This window comes from Manis pentadactyla, chromosome 7, assembly GCF_030020395.1.
Source record: "Manis pentadactyla isolate mManPen7 chromosome 7, mManPen7.hap1, whole genome shotgun sequence".
Taxonomy (NCBI): domain Eukaryota; kingdom Metazoa; phylum Chordata; class Mammalia; order Pholidota; family Manidae; genus Manis; species Manis pentadactyla.
Window position 1 is genome coordinate 112,754,919 of NC_080025.1, and position 25,105 is coordinate 112,780,023.

The 25,105-nt window shown below is 40.2% G+C and overlaps 1 long non-coding RNA gene across 1 annotated transcript in view; it reads left to right on the forward strand.

Moving 5' to 3' along the window:
- Positions 1 to 201: 201 nt before the first annotated feature.
- Positions 202 to 25,105, forward strand: part of LOC118918579 (uncharacterized) — a 54,193-nt gene continuing 29,289 nt past the window's right edge. Inside the window, exons 1-2 of the long non-coding RNA XR_005027192.2 lie at positions 202 to 876; positions 20,339 to 20,420. This is a non-coding gene — a long non-coding RNA (uncharacterized LOC118918579). The remainder of the gene's footprint in view (positions 877 to 20,338; positions 20,421 to 25,105) is intronic.

A 25,105-nucleotide genomic window follows, 5' to 3' on the forward strand; every position in this document is an offset into this window, starting at 1 on the left:
TACTCTAAAGAATTACTGCTGTGGTTTACATGATGCTTATTTCAGGCTGGGTTCTCCTGAGGCAAAGACGGAGTTCTGGTTACAAAAAGGTTATTAGTGATCACCTGGGAAGGGAAGTGGGCGGGGCAAAGGAAGAAGGCGGTCCCGTCTAGGCCCAGCCAATCGGGAGTGGGGCTCGGGCCGGCCCCGCCTCCCGCGAGCGGCAGCCCTGCCGCCTGTCCCGCGCTCCACGGGCGGCTGCTGCGGGTGCCGCGGATCCCCTCCGGCCTACAGGCCGGCGGCTGAAGCCCGTGAGCGGCAGCCCTGTGACTGCCGCATTCTCCCCGGTGGGGCTGGGAGCCGTGTTTCTCCTCCACTGCCCCATGGGCCTCTCTTCCTGAGAGGACTTGGAAGGGCAGGTGAGCGGACAAACTACTCTTCACGGGCCTCTCCTGCACGGGCGTCCCGAGGGCCCCTCGCGCGCAGTTGCCACCTTTGCCGGCCTGGTGCCATGGCCTACCCAGGCCTCTGCCCCAGGAGCCCCAGGGTGCGGGTCCCCACGCCGTTCTCAGGCCTTGCCGGTCAGTCACAGCTGTGCAAGGGAAAGCTGAAGGGAGCCCAGGTGGGCCGCCCCCGCATTCCTCCCGGTCCTCGACATAGGCCGCCCGACCCTGATGACGGAAGGCACTACCCGTGCCCACGTGGTGAGCGCTCTTCCTCCTGCGGTTCCTGGACACAGAGCTCAGAATGCCCGGCTTGGAGCCATAGGTTATGATTCAGGACTCTTACTGTGTCCCCTGGCAAGAACGTGGCTGCTTTGAGTGCCGGGTCTGCTGAACCTGCAAACCCCAATCCTGAGGAAGCAGGAAGCCTCTGGCTGCGTCATTGAGACTGACGGTGAGTGTGTCTTCTCCTAACATTCTTGTTTACTGTCCCATCTGTTCTTTCTCTCGGCGACAGCATTTAAAGGTCTTTCATTCCATGAATATACTGCACCCTAGAGACTGGTGCCCCATCCTTTCAGAGTAACGCCTTTGACCTGGTGCTTCAGTTGTCCCTGCAGGCAGCAGTTACAGCACTCTCCGTGGGTGACTTCTTAGAGGTGTGAAATGCCAGCAGTCCTGTGGTCCTGGGCCCATTCCTGCTCCTCCTCGGGGAAGTGGTCCCGTGGTCTGATGCGATAGTACGTGGGATCTTCCATACCAGTGGAGCAAACGTCTGGAAGCCCTTGGGTAGTAGTGTGGGCTGAGGCCTACAGGTGGGAAGGGCAGATCTGTACCCAAAATACATGTGTATCCCTGAACTTCGGCCTTTCCAGGATTGAAGGGGTCTAATGTCAGTTTCCTACCAAGTTAGCTAGTGGGTCTCTTTGGGGGCTGGCGTCATATCAGGGGCTCAGTACTGATCTCTGTTGCTGGGCATTCAGCAATTGAAATAACTAACCTCGGGCCTTTTCCCCTTCTGCCCAAAGTGAATGACCCATAGCAAAATGAGAAAGATCAGAAAGTCCATGCTGCTGGCCCATGAATTGCCTCCATCTTTGCTACCATGGCCACTTCCATGTGCCAGCAGCTAGGACAGCTAATGACAAAGGCTGGCAGACTTCGAGTGGCCCGGTCATTTTGTCTCCTTGGTTGTTTATTGCCTCTTCTGTGATAGACACAATCTGGTGGATGCCAACATGTGATACACACTTCTGACACTTGGTGCCCATGCCTGTATGTCCAGCCACCAATTCTCCCCTAGAACTCCTTGTCCCAGTTTTCCTCTTTTTCCTTCCAAGCACATGACCAGAGGCTGGCCCATTTGATACCACCTGTGAATCTATAAATATTCTGAGACATTTCTCTTACTACACAAAGTGAATAACCAGAAGTACCCAAAGTTCTGACCACTGGGAGAATTTTCCCTTGCCACTGTTTTTCAAGGCCAGCCCTGAGAGCCTGAAGGGCCACAGGCATCTGTTTTCAGATTGCATACATATTGAGCTGATGCATCCATAAATCAAGTTTGAGCTTTCTCTTTCAGTTAGTTGTACAAAATCACCTATACAGCTGTAAACGAGAGTTGAGGGAGGGGAGCTGGTGCAATAGTGGTAGGGGCCATGGGGGTCTGGTCTACGTTCTTACTTATACCTTCTGGTCCTATTTATGCTCAGTCTGGGGTATGCCACTTCTGTTTCGTGAAGGGTTGTTTTGGGGCCAGCCCAATATTATGACTTGGTGGATCTGACAGCACCCAGCTTATGATGGGCAACTCTAGAAAACTGATCACTTGGTGCCCTATTTCAGGCATTCCGTCTCTACCAGGGCCCAGTAGCACGCCAGTTGTTGTTTTTCGAAAGGCATGGCCTTGCTCCTGAATCTCAGGAACCTATGTTGTGATTCTTCACTGGGCTTGCCATAAACTCCACCAGCATCTTTTCCCACCATTGATTCCTGCAACACCATAGGATGCTTACTCATGTGACTAACACAGGAGGGCTGCTTCCGCTGTAGCCTGGACCTACAGCCCAGCCATTTCCTGTTCTGCAGCTCTCAAATCCAGCAGCCACTCACCTAACTCAGTATATGGGCCATAGGAGTATTGCTAACTGTAGAATATGCTGCCTCCAGAACCCAAAGAAGCCTACCAGGCATTGTCCATCCTTCTTTGTGGAGGAGGTGAAAGATGTAATAATTTGTCTTTCCTTTGGGAGGGGATGTTCTGCATGTCCCTGACCATGGGACCATACAGTTTTAATGGATATAGGCTGCCTGCCCCTGTATACTCAGAGTTTATCTCCTATCTTCTAGATCATGTATGGAGATCTAACCAAAGGACCCCAGACTGATGGTCACCTTGTGCTCATCTAGGCTGATCAATGTAATGCCCCCTAGGTAATTGGTCAGTAACATGTTCAAAATAAAACCAAGATAGTCCAGATCTCATAGTATATCATGACAAAGGGCAGAAGTTTGCATAGCTCTGGGGCAACACTGAAAATGTTTATTGTTGTCCATTTGATAGGAATGTGGACCATTTCTGATCCCTTTCTTAACTGATAGGAAAAAAAGTATGTTCACCAAATCAGTGACCACATGCCATATTCCTGAGGTCATATTACTTTCTTTGGCAAAGATGCCACATTTTGCATGGTGGCTGTGATGTAGGCTACTGTGTGGTCTATAGCAGGAGTCAGCAACCACAAGCCAGCCCTCTGGCTAATTTTGTAAATACGGTTTGTTTTATCTTTTAAGTTATTATGTAGAACAATCTACAAATTGTCTGTGGTTGCTTTCATGCTGCAATAGCAGAATTGAGTAGTTGCAACAGAAACTCTCTGTTCAGCAAAATCTAAAATATTTATTATCTAGTCATCTATGGAAAAAGTTCATTGACCCTGTTCTACAAATATCCCCCAGAATCCATCTGGTTTCTTCGGGACCTAAATTGGCAAATTAAATGGAGATATTTTGGGGACCACCTCCCCTGCATATTTTTTATTCCTAAGAGTGACACTAAGCTCTTTTTTCTCCCAGAATGCAGTACCACTATCTGGGAGCAAGATCAGGTTCAGAGCTTTCCTCTTGGCCTTTCCAATTTTGATAGCTTTTGCCCCAAAGACTAGGGATCTGATGTGGGAGTTGAAGGATGTGGGAGTTGAAGCAACTCCCACATCAACATCAAGTATATTGATACCAGTTGTACATTTGGTGACAGAACTGATCACAGGGTGGGTCCAGAATTTGGTTAGAATTTCATATATTACCTAATCTCCATACACTTTCACTATAACAGGGGGGCTGTGGTGATACTTTGGGTCTGTGGGTATCAGTGTCTACCCAGGCCTTGTTCCGGTAATCCTTGAAATGTCCAGGTGTTCCTCTTTCTCCATTGCAGTTATCTGAGTAAATATCATAGGATGCCTTCAAGAAGGACAGAGTCCTGCATTGTCTCCTGGTGTAGAGAGATGGAAGGGTGTGAGTTCCTCATAGTGTAGATGAGCAGTGTGTAATCTGCAGGCTCATAAAGTTCTGAGTCTCTAAGTCAAAATCTTCAGAGGCCTTGATTGCTTGTTCAGTGTTCCTGAACTTGGACCTTAACTTTCTCCACCCTCCAAGAGGAGAAGAGAGCTTCTTCCTGTAAGGCCCTCTGGCTCTCACCTGGCTTTTACTTGCCCATTACCCAGGCCTTAAATGTTCATTATCTTTCTGTAGAGCATCACAGACACTTAGCAGTTGCTGTCTAATATTCTTACCCTTGCAGCTGTTCTTTTCTTCATACATCCCAAATGCCTGCCTTGTAAGTCATTCCACCTAGTTCACTCTGTACTACCACTACATGCTCCCAAGTCACTACAGGTGAAAGTGTAAAAGCTGGGCTGACAGCTTGCCCCAGGGCTGTGTTCCTCCTACCTATCACCAGTAATTGGACTTCTTACTGCCAGCCAAAGGTGATTAATAACTGCTCCAAACCCCCATTTTACTGCCTGTTTTCTTAGACCACTCCTGGTACCAAATCTCGTAGCTTGGGCTCCCTGGAAGCAGATGCTAAGATGCGGTTTGCAGTGCAAAGGTGTTTATCAGGAATAAATACCTGTGAAGGGAAAGAGTAGGAAACAGGATTAGGCAGAGGAAGATGTTGAACTGCAGTGCAGGCTCAACACAGACTTGACCAATTGGGCAAGGAGCTCTGGAGTGAGTGTTCTATGAGAAGCCAGAATGAATGTGTCTTTACATCTCCAATCTGCTTAGTCACAGAATGTGGGCTGCCCTGTCCCACAGAAGGGGACAGAACTCAAAAGCAGCAGCTCTTAGCAGCTGACTACACTACTTGCTTCTCCCCCAACCCCCAGCTGGGAAGCAAGTCCTTCTTTGAAGAGAGTTTGGACCACCCAGAAGCATATACCCAGCAGCTTTCTCAGTGTTGAGAAATCAAGAGAAGAACTTAAATTATTTTAAAATTATGTTTGGCTTGTTAACCTGTGCTTCTAGAATGTGATACCCCCTCAGAGTTTTCTACTAAAAAGCATAATGGCTGAGGAAGTGAGGAGAGCACTTTAAAGCTGGGCCACAGCAACATATGGGTGTGGGAAGGGACACTGCCTGGGGAAAGCACTGGGTAACTGGAAGAAACCCTAGTTCAGAAGGAGAGGGAAGACAGGGGACTGGGAGGGGCCACAAGTCAAACTTTGCCCACTTTACAAGATTGCCTTATGTTCAAAAACACACATAGAAACAGGTGTGAATGAGAATGTAGAGGAGTTGGAACCCTCCTACAGGCTGGTGGGAATGTAAAATGCTGCAGTTGCTTTAGAAGAGTGGTGGTTCTTCAAAAGGTTAAACATAGAATTACCATATAACCCAGCAATTCCACTCCTAGTTATATACCCAAGAGAAGCAAAAGTGTATGTCCACCACACACAAACTTGTACATGAATGTTCATAGCAGCATTATTGACAATAACCAAAAAATGGGAACAACCTAAATGTAAATAAACTAATGAATGGGTAAGCACAATGTGATATAGTCATACAATGGAATATTATTCGGCAATAACAAGGAATTAAGTATGTACACATGCTACAACATGGATGAACCTTGAAAACATTATGTTACATGAAAGAAGCTAAAGACCATGTATTATTTGATTCCATTATGTATAAAATAAATATTCAGAACAGGGAATCTAGGTAACAGAAAATAGATTAATGGTTTCCAGTTGTTAGAGAAAGGAGAAAGGAGAAATGAGAGGAGGCTGCTAATAGGAATGGGGACTTTTGGGGGTGATGGAAATGTTCTAAAATTCATTGTGGCTGCTGCACAGTTCTTTGAATATACTAAAAACCATTACATTTTATATTTCAAATGAGTAAACCATAATGGTATGTTAATTATTTCTCAGTAAATCTTATACTAACTACTCATTAGTTGACTTATTGAGTAACAATGTGACAAATCACAGTGAAATTAATTATTTGCAAAAAATAAAAGTAGGAGGAGCCAAGGTGGTGGTGTGAGTAGGGCAGTGGAAATCTCCTCCCAAAACCATATATATTTTTGAAAATAAAACAAATACAACTATGTCTAACAGAGAGACCAGAAGATACAGGACAACAGCCAGGCTACATCTATATCTGCAAGAACTCAGCATCTCACGAAAAGGGTAAGATACAAAGCCACAACCTGGTGGGATCCAAGCATACCCCACCTCCCAGCTCACCGGAGGGAAGAAAAGAATCAGAGTGGGGAGGGAGTGGAAGCACAGGACTACTAAATAACCTACCCTAGTAATTTGCACTGGGAGCACAGACACACATTACATGGTGTAATGGATATTACAGAAATGGAAAAGTAAAATCTGTGAGTGGGTCCTCACAGCTGGCTCTGGATCCCCTGGGACAAAAGAGAAGTGGGTGCTTTTTTTTTTTCAATTTTTTTGTTATCATTAATCTACAATTACATGAAGAACATTATGTTTACTAGGCTCTTCCCTTCACCAAGTCCCCCCCCCCACACCCCATTACAGTCACTGTCCATCAGCATAGTAAGATGCTGTAGAATCACTACTTGTCTTCACTGTGTTGCACAGCCCTCCCCATGCACCCCCCTTCCTTATACATGCTAATTGTAATGCCCCCTTTCTTTTTCCCCACCCTTTTCCCTCCCTTTCCACTCATCCTCCCTAGTCCCTTTCCCTTTGGTAACTGTTAGTCCATTCTTGGGTTCTGTGATTCTGCTGCTGTTTTGTTCCTTCAGTTTTTCTTTGTTCTTATACTCCACATATGAGTGAAATCATTTGATACTTGTCTTTCTCCTCCTGGCTTATTTCACTGAGCATAATACCCTCTAGCTCCATCCATGTTGTTGCAAATCTTCTTTATCCATTCATCTACTGATGGACACTTAGGTTGCTTCCATTTCTTGGCTATTGTAAATAGTGCTGCGATAAAGATAGGGGTATATCTGTCCTTTTCAAACTGGGCTGCTGCATTCTTAAGGTAAATTCCTAGAAGTGGAATTCCTGGGTCAAATGGTATCTATTTTGAGAAAAGTGGGTGCTTTTTGAAAGTCTTAAAGGGACGGGGCTTAACAGCTGGATGGAATCATCCCGGCACACTCAGCCCAGAAGGCTGGGAATCCTAAGAAACTTCAGGTGCTATAACCCCCCGGGTGGCAAGGCAGCTTTGAAGCTCCTCACGGCAATAAGCAGCATGCATTCATTTTTCCTGGCTGGCGCTGCCCTGCCACAGCGGCTGAGCAGCCGGAGAGTGGCCCCACCCACAGCAACCACCCAGAGTCTCCTCCCAGCACACAGCTACCCGGGCCAGACCCAGAGGCTGCCTCCGGCACACAGCTGCCCAGCACAGACAGAGGAAGGTGGAGCAGGGCATGAAGGTGTGCAGTTCTTGCAGTAGAACACACCTGCTGCACATGCCACTCTGCACAGGACTCTGGGCAACACCGAGGGCTGCCCCGCCCATGGTAGCTCAGGGGATTAACACAGAGGCTGCTCCTGGTGTGCGGGTAACTAACACAGGCAGTGGAGAAGGACAAGGCGACCAGCAAGCAGGAAGGGACTTTGTTCTCCCAGCTGACACACACACTACCTGCCTACAGCTACCTCTATCACCATGAAAAGGCAGAAGAATCTGGTCCAGTCAAGAATCAAACAGACAACACCAGAGAGAGGGCCTGGGGAGATAGATGTAACCAATATTCCTGTAAAAGAATTCAAAATAAAAGTCATAACCATGCTGATGGACCTGCAGAGAAATATACAAGAGCAAAGGGATGAAGTCAGGAGAGAGATTATAGAAATGAAACAATCTCTGGAAGGACTTAAGAGCAGACTGGATGAGGTGCAAGATACTGTTAATGGAATAGAAATCAGAGAACAGGAATACAGAGAAGCTGAGACAGAGAGAGATATAAGGATCAGATAAAAGGATCTCCAGGAATTAAAGAATATTAAGAAAACTGTGTGACCAATCCAAGTGGAACAATATTTGTATTATAGGGTACCAGAAGAAGAAGAAGAGAGAAAAGGGGATAGAAAGTGTCTTTGAAGAAATAATTGCTGAAACCTTCCCCAAACTGGGGGAGGAAATAGTCTCTCAGACCATGGAAGCCCACAGATCTCCAAACACAATGGACCCAAGGAGGACAACACCAAGATGTATAATAATTAAAATAGCAAAGATCAAGGACAAGGACAGAGTATTAAAGGCAGCCAGAGAGAGAGAAAAGATCACCTACAAAGGCAAACCCATCAGGCTATCATCAGACTTCTCAACAGAAACCTTACAGGCCAGAAGAGAATGGCATGATACATTTAATGCAATGAAACAGAAGGGTCTTGAAACCAAGAATACTATATCCAGCACGATTATCATTTAAATATGAAGGAGGGATTAAACAATTCCAAGACAAGCAAAAGTCAAGGGAATTTGCCTCCGACAAACCACCTGTACAGGATATTTAAAAGGGACTGCTCTAGATCAAAGCACTCTTAAGGCTAAATAGATGTCACCAGAGAAAATAAAATCACAGCAAAGAAAGGAGACCAACCAAATAATAACTAAAGGCAAAAAATAAAATCAACTATTCACAAAACCAGTTAAAGGAAACATGAAAGAGTAAAGAATAAAACACCTAACATATAAAGAATGGAGGAGGAAGAATAAGAAGGGAGAGAAATAAAGAATCATCATACTGTGTTTATAATGGCTTACTAAGCGAGTTAAGTTAGATGGATAGATAGTAAAGAAGCAACCCTTGAACCTTTGGTAATGACGAATCTAAAGTCTGCAATAGCAATAAGTACATATCTTTCAATAATCACCCTAAACGTAAATGGACTGAATAGACCAGTCAAAAGAAATCATGATGAACCCCACAGAAATACAAAGAATTATTAGTAATTGGTAATTGGTAATTACCAGCAACTAAATTGAATCAGTAAATTCAAAAAGATTGAAATTCTACCAACCAAATTCTCAGACCACAAAGGGATAAAACTAGAAATAAATTGTACAAAGAAAACAGAAATGCTCACAAACACATGGAGGCTTAACCTCATGCTCCTAAATAATCAGTGGATCAATGACCAAATTAAAATAGAGATAAAGCAATATATGGAGACAAATGACAACAACAGCACAGAGCCCCAACTTCTGTGGGATACAGCGAAGGCAGTTCTAAGAGCAAAGTATATAGCAATTCAGGCATATTTAAAGAAGGAAGAGTAATAGAATGGATAAAAAAGCAAGATCCATCTATATGCTGCTTACAAGAGACTCATCTCAAACCCAAAGAAAGACACAGACTAAAAGTGAAGGGACGGAAAAAGATATTTCATGTAAACAATAGGGAGAAAAAAACAAGTGTTCCAGTACTTGTCTCAGACAAAATAGACTTCAAAACAAAGAAAGTAATAGATAAAGAAGGACATTACATAATGATAAAGGGGGCAGTCCAACAAGAGGATATAACCATTATAAATATGTATGCACCCAGTGCAGGAGCACCAACATATGTGAAACAAATACTAACAGAATTAAAGGAGGAAATAGAATGCAATGCATTCATTTTAGGAGACTTCAACACGCCACTCACTACAAAGGACAGATCCACCAGACAGAAAATTAGTAAGGACACAGAAGCACTGAAAAACACACTAGAACATATGGACCTAAAAGAATTCTACAGAACTCTACACTGAAAAGCAGCAGTATACACATTCTTCTCAAGTGCACATGGAACATTCTCCAGAATAGACCACATACTAGCCACAAAAAGAGCCTCAGTAAATTCAAAAATATTGAAATTCTACCAACCAAATTCTCAGACCACAAAGGGATAAAACTAGAAATAAATTGTACAAAGAAAACAGAAAGGCTCACAAACACATGGAGGCTTAACCTCATGCTCCTAAATAATCAGTGGATCAATGACCAAATTAAAATAGAGATAAAGCAATATATGGACACAAATGACAACAACAGTACAAAGCCCCAACTTCTGTGGGATGCAGCGAAGGCAGTTCTAAGAGGAAAGTATATAGCAATTCAGGCATATTTAAAGAAGGAAGAGAATCTACACACATCAACAGAATCAGAAATGAGAAAGGAGAAATCATGATGGACCCCACAGAAATACAAATAATTATTAGAGAATACTAATATATAGAAAAAACTAAAGTTTTTTGGTAATCAAAAAACTACCCAAGAACAAAATTCCCGGACCAGATGGATTCACTGCTGAATTTCATCAGACATATAGAGAAGACATAATGCCCATTCTCCTTAAAGTTTTCCAAAAAATAGAAGAGGAGGGAATACTTCCAAACTCATTCTATGAAGTCAGCATCACTCTATACCAAAACCAGGCAAAGATGCCACCAAAAAAGAAAATTACAAATTACACCAATATCCCTGATGAACATAGATGCAAAAATGCTCATCAAAATATTAGCAAACCAAATTCAAAAATACGTCAAGAGGATCATATACCATAATCAAGTGGGATTCATCTCAGGGATGCAAGAATGGTACAACATTCGAAAATCCATCAACATCCTCCACTACATCAACAAAAGAAGGACAAAAACCACATGATCATCTCCATAGATGTTGAAAAAGCATTCGACAAAATTCAACATCCATTCGTGATAAAAAAACTCTCAACAAAATGGGTATAGAGGGCAAGTACCTCAACATAATAAGGCCTTATATGACAAACCCACAGCCAACATCATACTTAACAGCGAGAAGCTGAAAGCTTTTCTTCTAAGATCAGGAACAAGACAAGGATGCCCGCTGTCCTGGAGGTCCTAGACACAGCAATCAGACAAAGCAAAGAAATACAAGGCATCCAGATTGGTAAAGAAGAAGTCAAACTGTCACTCTTTGCAGATGACATGATATTGTACATAAAATCTCTAAAGACTCCACTCCAAAACTACTAGAATTAATATCTGAATTCAGCAAAGTTGGAGGATTCAAAACTAATACACAGAAATCTGTTGCATTCCTGTACACTAATGATGAACTAGCAGAGGGAGAAATCAGGAAAACAATTCCATCAAAAATTATAAAATACCTAGGAATAAACCTAACCAAGGAGTGAAAGACCTATACCCTGAAAACTACAAGACACTCTTAAGAGAAATTAAAGAGGACACTAACAAATGGAAACTCATCCCATGCTCTTGCCTAGGAAGAGTTAATATTGTCAAAATGGCCATTCTGCCTAAAGCAATCTACAGATTCATCGCAATCCCTATCAAAATACCAACAACATTCTTCAACGAACTGGAACAAATAGTTTTCATATTCCTATGGAACCAGAAAAGATGCTGAATAGTGAAAGCAGTCCTGAGAAGGAAGAATAAAACGGGGGAATTACGCTTCCCAACTTCGAGATCTACTACAAAGCCACAGTAATCAAGACAATTTGGTACTGGCACAAGAACAGACCCCCCAAACCAGTGGAACAGAATAGAGACCCAAACATATATGGTCAATTAATATATGATAAAGGAGCCATGGACATATAATGGGGTAATGACAGCCTCTTCAACAGCTAGTGTTGGCAAAACTGGACAGCTACATGTAAGAGAATGAAACTGGATCATTGTCTAACCCCATACACAAAAGTAAATTCGAAATGCATCAAAGACCTGAATGTGAGTCATGAAACCATAAAACTCTTAGAAAAAAAACATTAAAAATCTCTTGGACATAAACATGAGCGACTTCTTCATGAACATATCTCCCTGGGCAAGGGAAACAAAAGCAAAAATGAACAAGTGGGACTATATCAAACTAGAAAGCTTCTGTACAGTAAAGGATACCATCAGTAGAATGAAAAGACATCCTACAGTATGGGAGAATATATTCATAAATGACAGATCCGATAAAGGCTTGACATCCAAAATACATAAAGAGCTCATGCACTTCACAAACAAAAAGCAAATAATCCAATTAAAAAATGGGCAGAGGAGCTTAACAGACAGTTCTCCAAGGAAGAAATTCAGATGGCCAACAGACACATGAATAGATGCTCCACATTGCTGATCATCAGAGAAATGCAAATTAAAACCACAATGAGATATCACCTCACACCAGTAAGGATCGCCACCATTCAAAAGACAAAGAACAGCAAATGTTGGCAAGGTTGTGAAGAAAGGGAAACCCTCCTACACTGCTGGTGGGAATGTAAATTAGTTCAACCATTGTGGAAAGCAGTATGGAGGTTTCTGAAAAAATCAAAATAGAAATACCATTTGACCCAGGAATTCCACTCCTAGGAATTTGCCCTAAGAATGCAGCAGCCCAGTTTGAAAAAGACAGATGCACCCCTATGTTTATCACAGCACTATTTACAATGGCCAAGAAATGGAAGCAACCTAAGTGTCCATCTGTAGATGAATGGATAAAAATATGTGGTACATATATACAATGGAATATTATTCAGCAATGAGAAGAAAAGAAATCCTACCATTTGCAACAACATGGATGGAGCTACAGGGTATTATGCTCAGTGAAATAAGCCAGGTGGAAAAAAACAAGTATCAAATGATTTCACTCATCTGTGGAGCATAAGAAGAAAAGCAAAAACTGAAGGAACAAAACAGCAGCAGACTCACAAAACTCAAGAATGGACTAACAGTTACCAAAGGGAAAGGGACTGGGGAGGATGGGTGTGAAGGGAGGGATAAGGGGTAAAAAAGGGGGGAGATTACTATTAGCAAATATAATGTGAGGATGGGACCTGGAGAGCGTTGTACAACACAGAGAAGAGAAGTAGTGATTCTATAGCATCTTACTACACTGATGGACAGTGACTGTAATGCCGTATGTGGGGGAGAGGGACTTGGTGATGGCGGGAGTTTAGTAAACATAATCTTCCTCATGTAATTGTAGATTAATGATACCAAAAAAATATAAATAAATTACCCCCAAAAATAAAAATAAAAGTAAAGTCCAAGAATACCTCAAAAAAGAAAGGTTGCTTCACATTGGCCCTGACCAGAGCTATCTTTGAAATGTATGGCCAATTATGAGAAGGTGGTACATTTTTCTCACTTTTTAGGTTTGGATTTCTAAGATTCCTCTTTCAATATTTGAAATTCCTTTTAGGTAAACACCAGGGATTTGAGCCAGCTGTTGCAGAGAGGTTGATGGTGTCTGAAAGATATCTGTTGCTATTGTATTAGCATTTTAGCTTCTCATGGATATGAGGAAACTTTCCCATTTACTGTAGCCAAAGAAAGTGTAGCTCCTAACACCACTGATGCAGGAGCTCAGCCACCCATCCATTCACCTACTGTTAATTACTAGTCCCTACTGTGTGTTAGATCCATTTAGCTTCCCATGGATATGAGAAAACTTCATTTACTGTAGCCAAGGGATGTGTAGCTCCTAACACCAATGGTGCATGAGCTAATCTACCCATCCATGTACCTATGCAGTTAACATTTACTAGTACCTACTGTGTTAGACCCTGGGTAAATTGCTGGAGACACAACCAGGAATAAGTTACCGTCTTTATCCTTAAGCTTATAAATCAGTGGTGAGGCAATCAAATAAAAAGGCAATTGCCACACAGTGTTGCATGCTAAGCATCAGCACAGTGATTTACATGCTATGACAGGTGAACATAAAGGTTACGAATGAACATCGGTCCACCTTGGTAAGTCTATCCACTCGGTGTCACCTCATCCAGTCTTTTTCTACATAGATGATCTCCTCCAACTTGCTTGCTTCCTCTTGCTCTCTTAACCATTTTGTCTTATCCAGTTCACTTTAAGATATATCCTTTTACTGAGTAATAAGAATGTCAAATTCTTACTCTCTACATAAAGCATTTTAATGAAGTTGGGATATTAAATTTTGCATCAGATTCTTGCTGCTGTTATATATGGATGACCATATTGTCAAGATCATAATCACATGAATGTTCTAGAAACTTTGTAGCAAGAAGCTCAAATTTACTGAAATAATTGGACTAAGTACCTTCTCTTCAAAGACTTGGGATTTTTCTCCCCTAGAGACTGTCTTTAGAGAAAGTTTTATTGCCTAGTCCCATGCATCTGTCTCCATCTTTCTTAGATGGGTGTTTTTAGCAGTTCTGGGTAATTGTTTGCCTTTATATCTTCAGTTCTGTTGTGATGTAAGACACTTTAAAAGAAGAGCAGTTTTTTGCTGACTGTAATAGCCACGACCATATTCCCACCTGTGTCAGTGTAGTTCAGAGTCCTTCTTTTTTTTTAATCCCATTATCAGTGTAATAATTAGTTTTTAAGTATTAAAGATGCATTTTCATAATTTATTTTAATTTGGCTTATATAGTCTCCCAATTTAAAAGAAACCAGTCATGTTCATACTTGAGGAAAACCTGGGCAAGTTTGGAGATTTTGAGTGCTCTGAAGTATGACACTGAAGGAGGTGTGCTATTTCTAGTTTTTCTTTACAACATCTCAGCATTGGAAATTTGGAAATGAGAAGAATTTGAGAAATACTGTATAGACCTAGATAACCTCTTTGAGAGATGAAGAAAAGGGCGATTGAGTACTACTGATTTATAGGATAAATTTTTTAATATATTGTAAAAATGTGTGCAAAGAGATCCCATTATAATGTTTGAACATACCTAAATTTAACTGGTTTGTTACAGTCTAAGTATTTCCATAAAAAGTTATTGAAAATTGCAGTTGTTTCTGCCTCAGCAAGGTGATTTCCACAAATTGAAACTGATGAAGTAAAAGACCTAAAACCTTTAATTACTCAAGAAAGATTGTGTACTTTGATATTACTGTCACTAGAACTCAAATTTTACAAAAATCTTGATTATAATGAAATAATTAGTGTTGCTTTTGAAATGAAGGCAAGGAAAAAAGTTGGAATAAACATAAAACATTGTGAATTATGCATATCTTTATTTTATTACTCTTTCAAACAACACTGAACCATCAATGGACCATGCTGATATATATGCACAATAATTTGATTCTATTATGTTTAATTATAGCCTGATTTCACATTTCATACTTATTTATCTATTTTGTCACTAAGAAACTTTGTTGAGGTGAGAGAACATATTTAACAGGTTGATTTATATCTTTTACATAATTAGAATTATACAATGTGGGCCTCCATTTGTATTCTTGTCCCAGGTTCCACAAATGCTCAAGGAAAGACTACCTCATTCCTTAGTTTAAAAAACCATGAGGTTCATGTGATTCTAAATTTTTTTTAATTAGAAAAAGGCAAAGATTTAAAAATGTACTTTCTACCCTAATTCCATCCACCACATTTCCCCTTCTGCCTGAAAGCCCTTTCCCATGTAACCATATTTATTAATTACTTGTATCTTGTATAAGAATAAAACTATATGATAATGTGGCCTCCCATCTACTACTGTCATTTTTATGGAAATGTTAGCTTACTGTGTATATCATTCTAAACTTTTCTTTTTCCACTTTATACATGTTGGGAATCTTTCCATACTAGTACTGGGGAAGTTTCTCAATCTTTTGTAACAGCTGTATAGCATTCCATTGTATGAATGTACAATAAATTATTAACTAGAATGTCAAGAATGGCCTTTGGATTATTTCCAATCTGTTACTATCACAAACAAAACCACATTGAGTAAACTTCTACATTTATCATTTTGTTTGTGTGCAAGTAAATCTGGGGAAAAAATTGCAAGAAGTGGGAATACAGGGCTAAAGGGTATGACAGTATTTCTCTGCTTCTGACATCAAGGGTACAGGAATTCTTCACTATTTAGGATTGTTCTGCAGCACTGTTCTTCCCCAGTAAATGCCAACAACATCCTCTAGTCACAGAGGTAAACTAATATGTGCTCACTCATCTTTCTGCCTCTGAGGAGCTCTCCACCAGGATATACTAACTGGCTGTTTGTAGAGAGTTGGTTAGATAAATTGTGATGCATCCTTATAATTTATTTAAACCTGTGATTTAACTACATTGCGTGCTAGGCCATGTTTTGAGTGCTTCAAGTATTGGTATGTATTTGAACTTCACAGCCCTCCTATGAGACAGATGGCGCTATTACTCCCATTCTACCGGTGTAAGAACGGTTGCGCTCAGGTGTTACATAACTTGCTCAAAGCCACACAGCTGAAAGGCTTGGGAGCTGGGGGTTGAACCCAGGCAGTCACTCCAAAGCCCACATGTTTGATCTTTCTGTTGTCCTAGCTCTTCAGAAGCCCAAGAAACAGAACAGTGTGAGTAGACTTAACATGACTGAACTGTACACTTAAAACTGGCTAGTGTGCTAAATTGTATATTATGTGTATCTTACCACCATTTTCTTAAAAAACCTATTTCAAAAAATGAGGCAGATCTACATAAACTAATCTGAAGAGAAGACCATGAAGAAGTAGGTGGGGGGAGGGGAGAACAAAAAGTAAAGTATACCTACTATTTAATTGTTTAAATGTGTGTGTGTGTGTGTGTGTGTGTGTGTAATGTGCATATATGTGAAATATATATCTATGTAAAGATTATATATATGCACAGAAAAAAGTGTAGAAGACAAACATCAAATTATTAACTCTGACAACTTGCAGTTTCATTTAAGAGGACAGGGATTTTAAAAAATTCATGCCTCCTGTAATGTTTAGGAAAAAATTGCAATGAGCCTTACTTTGGGAATCAAATAGACAGAAAAGATGTAAGAGTCCCCCCCACCCCGACCACCAGAAGACACCCATTAGAACATCGCACCCATGTGCCTCTCCTAAGGACTTCATATATTCCAACAATCAATAACAAAAATAAAGTGACAATTCCAAACTATAAAACACAAAACAATAATCTTGTCCTTGATCCTCCACTTCTTGAACCCAGGGACAGGGGTCAGTGCCATTTAGTCAGTTTGTCTGTATTCCTTGTCAGAAATCCTCCCATTCTCTGTGTTTGCCCAGCACTGGACCTTTGAATTTCTTTGGTTTCTTTTCTTATGTACTTAGTTGGGGATATTCCAATGGCTGATTATAAAATGGATATTTAATAACTACAGTAATAATTGGTGTATGCTTATATTTGAAGCAGCTTTCAAATTTAATTAAAAGCAGACACCAGAATGGGGCACAAATAATACAAGTGGTGGGGCATGTCTGGCAGAATGTTCCCAAAGATTGTGTAATCTCATGATATGATAAAGTGGAAACAACTCTCTTGGTCATATTTTAACTCTCTATAGAACCCTCCAGGGCTATTAGGGTAAATTAGGGGTTTGGCTCTTCAACACCTGTGTCCATATCACTTCCATGTCAGTGATGGCTCTTGAACTCCTTCAGGCGTCAAACATGGACCCACCCCACCCATTCACCCCCGACTTGTGCTCACTACTACTCGTCACACTCCCTGACTTCCCTTTCTTCTGTCTTTCTGCTCTGATGGTGTGCTTCTCAGTTTGGGCACTATCAGGCCGATTATGAGAGTGCTGTGAGTGACCAGTCACAGACCCAGGCACTCAGCAGGCTGGAGTCTGGCCTTTTCTCTTCTCCTCTGGAAATGCTCCAGCAACTCCTATTCCACCCAGCTCCTTCCAAGGTCCTAGGAGAGCCTACAAGACCTGCCCCCCACTTCACCCCACTGCCTTGCTCTCCGTGGCCCTCTCTCTTTTGCTTTTCTGATCCCAGCACATTGGCCTCCCTGCTGTTCCTTGCACATGCCAAGCATGCTCTAACCTAGGAACTTTGCACCTGCTGTCTCTTCTGCCTGGAATACTCTTCTGGGTACAGCAGTGTGACTCACCTCTTGTGAGTTTTTGCTCAAACATAGCACTTCCACTGTGAAACCTTCATGGCCACTGCAATCCACTCTATCCCTGCTGTCCACTCTTATTCTCCACTTTATTTTTCTTCCTAGATGGAATTTTCATTTCTTACTTACTGATGAATCCCCAGCATCTTGACCCAATATGTGCACATTACATTAAAATAAATAGTATATGTACATTAAATATTCTAGTAAGAAATTTTTTGGACCTTTTAGAATCATGGGGTCTTCAGATTGGCTCAGATGTTTTCATCACAACTTGGTCTTTAAGGTCTTTTTATTATCTCCATTAATAGTTACTACAGATTGTGCAGATCGTTATTACAGATTGTTGAGATACCTGGTTGTTCAAAGATTACTCCTGACCAGGAAGGTGAAGGTAGAACATGGAGAAAGCCCTAAAAAGGAGGACCATGAGAGTTAGTCATGCCGAGTCAGGGGGAAGGTGGAACATAGTGGGCCACATCCCCAGAGACTGGTCAAGCTACGTGAGAACTTCAGAAGTCCCTGTGTCCCACCTGCCCAAATCTAGCCCCAGGCTAGGCACCAAGTTCCTATGTTAATACTGGTATCACTGACAGATGGGCCCCAAAGTTTCACCAGCTGGAGCTCCCCGCAAGTTCTCTAACTGTAAGAGGCTTTAATTCAGACAGTTCATCAGTATTGAGCCCTCTTAGCACCTAATCCCTTAGAAGAGAACTCTAATTTTAGGGATGCAGTGAGTCGGGGACTAGCCACTCCTTCTTTATGCCCAAAGGGTAGGGTATTTTCCTAAATGACTCTTCTGCACACTGTGTAGAAATGGTGGGTCCGGTCTTCTGGGCGGAAATGGCAGGTGGTGTGGAGGTGCTCTGCCTCCCACCCATCTGCGTGGCAGGCCAAGCAGTCCCAAACAGTTGTAAGTAGGGCCTGAGGAGCTGGTTAGGTCTGACATGGCTTCTCCCAGGGAGTCCAGAAGCCATCTCACAGTGACTGGTCAGCTGTCTGGACATGACATGGTATGTATGGCATTGTTTTTATGAGGTCTGTTTCTTGATTCAGAAGAGGAACATGTTCCGAGATTGGTTAACCTGTGAATCTAGATGACTGCAATGGACTCAAAAGGGATGGCCCCTTTCCTTACTAGCAAATTCCCCACTCTTTCTCCATCTTCACTGATTGAGGGCCTCTGGTACACAACACACAGGTTGCTACTGCTGGGCAGAGGACCTTTGGAACACTTTTGTCCTTCCTGAACATAGCCACCTGACACAAGCCCTGTTAGTATATGTTTGCCAAAAATAGGCCATTTCCTGCAAAAATTCTTAAGCTTAATGTAAGTTGGTCACAGACATAGTAGTATGGTATTGAGAATATTGTCAGTGGTTCTGTAACATCTTTCTGTGTTGACAGATAGTAACTGCACTAGTGGGGGTGAGGGTTTAATATGTGTAACTGTTGAACCAGTATGTTGTACAGTTGAAACCAATGTAAAATTTAATATCAATGACACTTCAATAAAAAATAGATTAAAAAAAAAGAATGGGCCATTTCACTGACACAAACATTCCCAGGTTGAGTCTGCTAAAATTTCACTAATATTGCTCAATTTGTGTTTATGGCTAAGAGCAAAAAGTTTTAATATTCCAGTTATTAATGAAAATGAATAAAAAGATACGAGTTGGGTTACTAAACATTAATATAAATATGAGCTGTGAATAACTGTAAAAGAGAACATTTTAAGATGACTTTGTTCCAGAACCTGATTCCTGGAATTTTATCGTTTCAATTCTTTCTTGCAAAGTTTTTTGCTAATTGACATTATATTATTAGTTTCATCAAGTAGGGGGATTTTGGTTTGTTTGCTAGTATTTGCCAGTTATTGTGAGTCCATTCAAATATATATTGATGTGATCTTTTCTAAAGTGTTCTTAGATTGTGGTATATGTGAATTTTCTTTAAGGATTCACACTCTGGTTCTTTGCTTCTTAACATTATTATGCTTGTTAGTATAATCCACTAGTTACATGTGATATTATTATTATTGCAGAAACTATAACCAAAATCATAATTAAAGCAGTTGATTGAACAGTACATGAAATATATAACATCATAATCTTATACTTAGATAGTACTGCTTGTAATTCAATATAATGAGCTCTTTAAAATTTCCCCATTATTATTTAGGCCGAAAGGAAGCATCCTCGGAGGCTTTTGGCTGTCTGCCTCAGCATTTTAGTACAGATGATAATACAATGCCAAATTGTACAGTAATATTTATATATGTATACACACACAATTTAACTTCTTTTCACAGATCTACTCCCTGTATGAGGCAAATGTTCTACCTTATTGATTAAAACCTGTTATCAAAACTGCTTATTTGGGTTGGGAAATCATGAATTACATATAATCATGAATTACATGTTTAATAAGCAGTTTCTGGGAAGTTGCATGGTTGCTGTTGTGTAACTATTCCTACAAAGTTGTTATTATTTGATTAGCTGCTGCAGAGGAGTCTTCTACTGAGATTTTGCCATGGGATTACTGTCTGCATCTGACAGTTCTCTCCTTAGTTGTAGGAGTAACCCAGCAGTTCACTCTGGAGACTCATCCCGGAGAGGTGTTGCCATATTACACTCTTCTGAAGCACCCCAAGTGTGCTTAGCCACTTTTAGACTGGTTAAAAGTAAATTTATTTCCTGGAGTGGGTGGATGGAGAGAATGAGGGGGATAAAAAGGCACAAAAATTCTCAATTATAAGTTGGTCATGGGGATGATAGTACAGCATAGAGAATATAGTCAGTGATTCTGTAACATATTCCTATGTTGACAGATAGTACCTGTGTTAGTGGGGGTGATGATTTAATAATACGAATAACTGTTGAACCACTATGTTGTATACTTGAAACCAGTATAAGATTGTACATCAGTGATACTTCAATAAAAAAATTAGGAAGTCACAGAGATGAAAATTACAACATAAGGAATATGGTCAATAATATTATAATACCTTTGTTGACAGATAGTAACTATTCTTACAGTCAGCATTTCACAATGTATATAAATATTGAATCACTATGTTCTACATCTGAAACTAATATAAATACATATCAATAAAGTTTTTAAAATAATATTTGTTAAAAAGTGAATTTCCACAGCCTAATTTTAGGGAAAATTAATTTTCTTACTTGTTGATAATCTCAGAAACAATTCTTGAATACACAGAAACATAATCAGTTTCTTCTTTCTTTTTCTTTTTTTATTAAGGTATCATTGAAACAAACTCTTATGAAGGTTTCACATGAAAAACATTGTGGTTATTACATTCACCCATATTATCAGGTCCCACCCATGCCCCATGAAGTCACTGTCGATCAGTGTACTAAGATGAGACAGAGTCACTTCTTGGCTTCTCTGTGCCACACTGTCTTCCCCATGTCCCCCCTCTCCACACACACACACACTATGTGTACCAATTATAATATCCCTCAATCCCCTTCCCCCTCCCGCCCCAAATACCCTATCCTACCCCTACCCTTTGGTACCTACTAGTCCCTTCTTGGAGTCTGTGAGTCTGCTGCTGTTTTGTTCCTTCAGTTTTGCTTTGTTGTTATACTCCACAAATGAGGGAAATCGTTTGGTACTTGTCCTTCTCCGCCTCGCTTATTTCATTGAGCATAATACCTTCCAGCTCCATCCATGTTGTTGCAAATGGTAGGATTTGTTTCTTTCTTATGGCTGAATAGTATTCCATTGTGTATATGTACCACATCTTCTTTATTCATCTACTGATGGACACTTAGGTTGCTTCAATATTTTGGCTATAGTAAATAGTGCTGCAATAAACAAAGGGGTGCATATGTCTCTTTGAATCTGAGATCTTGCTTTCTTTGGGTAAATTCCTATGGGCGGAATTCCTGGGTCAAATGGTATTTCTATTTTTAGTTTTTTGAGGAACCTCCATATGGCTTCCTACAATGGTTAAACTAATTTACATTCCCACTACCAGTGTAGGAGGGTTCCCCTTTCTCTGCATCCTTTTCAGCATTTCTGTTCATAGTCTTTTAGATGTTGGCCATCCTAACTGCTGTGAAGTGGTATCTCATTGTGGTTTTAATTTGCATTTCCCTGATAATTAGCAATGTGGAGCATCTTTTCATGTGCCTAGTGGCCATCTGAATTTCTTCTTTGAAGAATTATCTGTTCATATCCTCTGCCCATTTTTTAATAGGGTTATTTGCTTTTTGGGTGTTGAGATATGTGAGTTCTTTATATACTTTGGAAGTTAACCCCTGGTCAGATATGTCATTTACAAGTATATTCTCCCATACTGTAAGATGCCTTTTGGTTCTACTGATGGTGTCCTTTGCTATACAGAAGCTTTTTAGCTTGATGTAGTCCCATATATTCATTTTTGCTTTTGTTTCCCTTTCTCAAGGAGATGAGTTCATGAAAAAGTTGCTTATGTTTTTATTTAAGAGATTTTTGCCTATGTTTTCATCTAAGAGTTTTATGGTTTCATGACTTACATTCAGGCCTTTGATCCATTTTGAGTTTACTTTTCTGTATGGGTTAGGCAATAATCCAGTTTCATTCTTTTACATGTAGCTGTCCAGTTTTGCCAACACCAGTTATTGAAGAGGCTGTCATTTCCCCATTGGATATCCATGGCTCCTTTTTCGTATATTAATTGACCATATATGCTTGAGTTTATATCTGGGCTCTCAACTCTGTTCCATTGGTCTGTGAGTCTGTTCTTGTGCCAGTAGCAAAGTGTCTTGATTGCTGTGGCTTTGTAGTAGAGCTTAAAGTTGGGGAGCGTAATTTCCCTCAGCTTTATTCTTCCTTCTCAGGATTGTTTTGGTTATTCAGGGTCTTTTGTGGTTCCAGTTTGTTGAAGAATGCTGTTGGTATTTTGATAGGGATTGTGTTGAATCTGTAAATTGCTTTAGGCAGGATGGCCATTTTGACAATATTACATCTTCCTATCCATGAGCATGGGATGTATTTCCATTTATTGATACCTTCTTTAATTTCTCTCATGAGTGTCTTGTAGTTTTCAGGGTATAGGTCTTTTACTTCCTTTGTTAGGTTTATTCCTAGGTATTTTATTCTTTTTGATGCAATTGTGAATAGAATTGTTTTCCTGATTTCTCTTTCTTCTAGTTCATCATTAGTGTATAGGAATGCAACAGATTTCTGTGTATTAATTTTGTATTCTGCAAGAATGCTGAATTCAGATATTAGATCTAGTAGTTTTGGAGTGGATTCTTTAGGGTTTTTTTATGTACAATGTGATGTCATTTACAAACAATGATAGTTTAACTTCTTCCTTACCAATCTAGTTGCCTTTTATTTCATTATCTGATGGCTAGGACCTCCAGAACTCTGTTTAATGAAAGTGGGGTGAGTGGGCATCCTTGTCTTGTTACCGATCTTAAAGGAAAAGCTTTCAGCCTCTCGCTCTTAAGTATGATGTTGGCTGTGGGTTTATCATATATGGCCTTTATTATGTTGAGGTACTTGCCCTCTATACCCATTTTGTTGAGAGTTTTTATCATGAATGGATGTTGAATTTTATCGAATGCTCTTTCAGCATCTATGGAGATGATCATGTGGTTTTTGTCTTTCTTTTTGTTGATGTGGTGGATGATATTGATGGATTTTCTAACATTGTACCATCCTTGCATCCCTGGAATAAATCCTACTTTATTATGATGGATGCTCTTTTTGATGTATTTCTGAATTCTGTTTGCCAATATTTTGTTGAGTATTTTTGTATCTGTGTTCATCAGAGATATTGGTCTGTAATTTTCTTTTTTTGTGGTGTTTTTGCCTCGTTTTGGTATTAGAGTGATGCTTGCCTCATAGTATTAGTTTGGAAGTATGCCGTCCTCTTCTACTTTATGGAAAACTTTAAGGAGGATGGATATTACATCTTCACTAAATGTTTGATAAAATTCAGCGGTGAAGCCATCTGGTCCAGGGTTTTGTTCGGTAGTTTTTTGATTACCAATTCAATTATGTTGCTGGTAATTGGTCTTTTCAGATTTTCTATTTCTTCCTGGGTCAGCCTTGGAAGATTGTATTTTTCTAGGAAGCTGTGCATTTCTTCTAGGTTATCCAGTTTGTTAGCATATATTTTTCATAGTGCTCTCTAATAATTTTTATTATTTCTGTGGTGTCTATAATGATTTTTCCATTCTCATTTCTGATTCTATTTATGTATATGGACTCTATTTTTTTCTTGATAAGTCTGGCTAGGGATTTATCTCTCTTATTTATTTTCTCAAAGAACCAGCTCCTACTTTCACTGATTCTTTCTATTTTATTCTTCTCAGTTTTATTTATTTCTTCTGTAATCTTTATTATATCCCTCCTTCTGCTGACTTCGGGCCTCATTTGTTCTTCTTTTTCTAGTTTCATTAATTGTGAGTTTAGACTGTTCAGATGGGATTGTTCTTCTTTCCTGAGATAAGTCTGTATTGCAATATACTTTCCTCTCAGTGCAGCCTTTACTGCATTTCTGATCTCTGTTTTTGTTTGGTCATTGACCTATTGATTATTTAGGAACATGTTGTTAAGCCTCTGTGTATTTGTTGACTTTTTTGTTTTCTTTTCATAGTTTTATCTCTAGTTTTATATCTTTGTGGTCTGAGAAGCAGGTTGGTACAGTTTCAGTCTTTTTGAATTTACTGAGGCTCTTTTTGTGGCCTACTATATGATCTATTCTTGAAAATGTTCCATGTGTACTTGAGAAGAATGTGTATCCTGCTGCTTTTCTGTGTAAAGTTCTGCAATTCTGTTAGGTCCATCTGTTCTAATGTGTTGTTCAGCGCCTCTGTGTCCTTATTTATTTTCTGTCTGGGTGATCTGTCCTTTTAAATGAGTGGTGTGTTGAAGTCACCTAGAATGAATAAATTGCATTCTATTTCCCCTTTTAATTCAGTTAGTATTTATTTCACATATGTAGGTGGTCCTGTGTTGGGTACAAAGATATTTATAATGGTTATATCATCTTGTTGGATTGATCCCTTTATCACTATGTAATGTCCTTTGTCTCTTGTGACTTTCTTTGTTTTGAAGTCTGTTTTGTCTGATACAAGTACTGCAACTCCTGCTTTTTTCTCCCTATTATGTTTGCATGAAATATCTTTTTTCATCCCTTCACTTTTAGTCTGTGTATGTCTTTGGGTTTGAAGTGGGTCTCTTGTAGGCAGAATATAGATGGGTCTTGTTTTTTTTATCCATTCAGTGACCCTATGTCTTTTGATTGATGCCTTCAGACCATTTGCATTTAGGGTAATTATAGATAGGTATGTACTTATTGCCATTGCAGG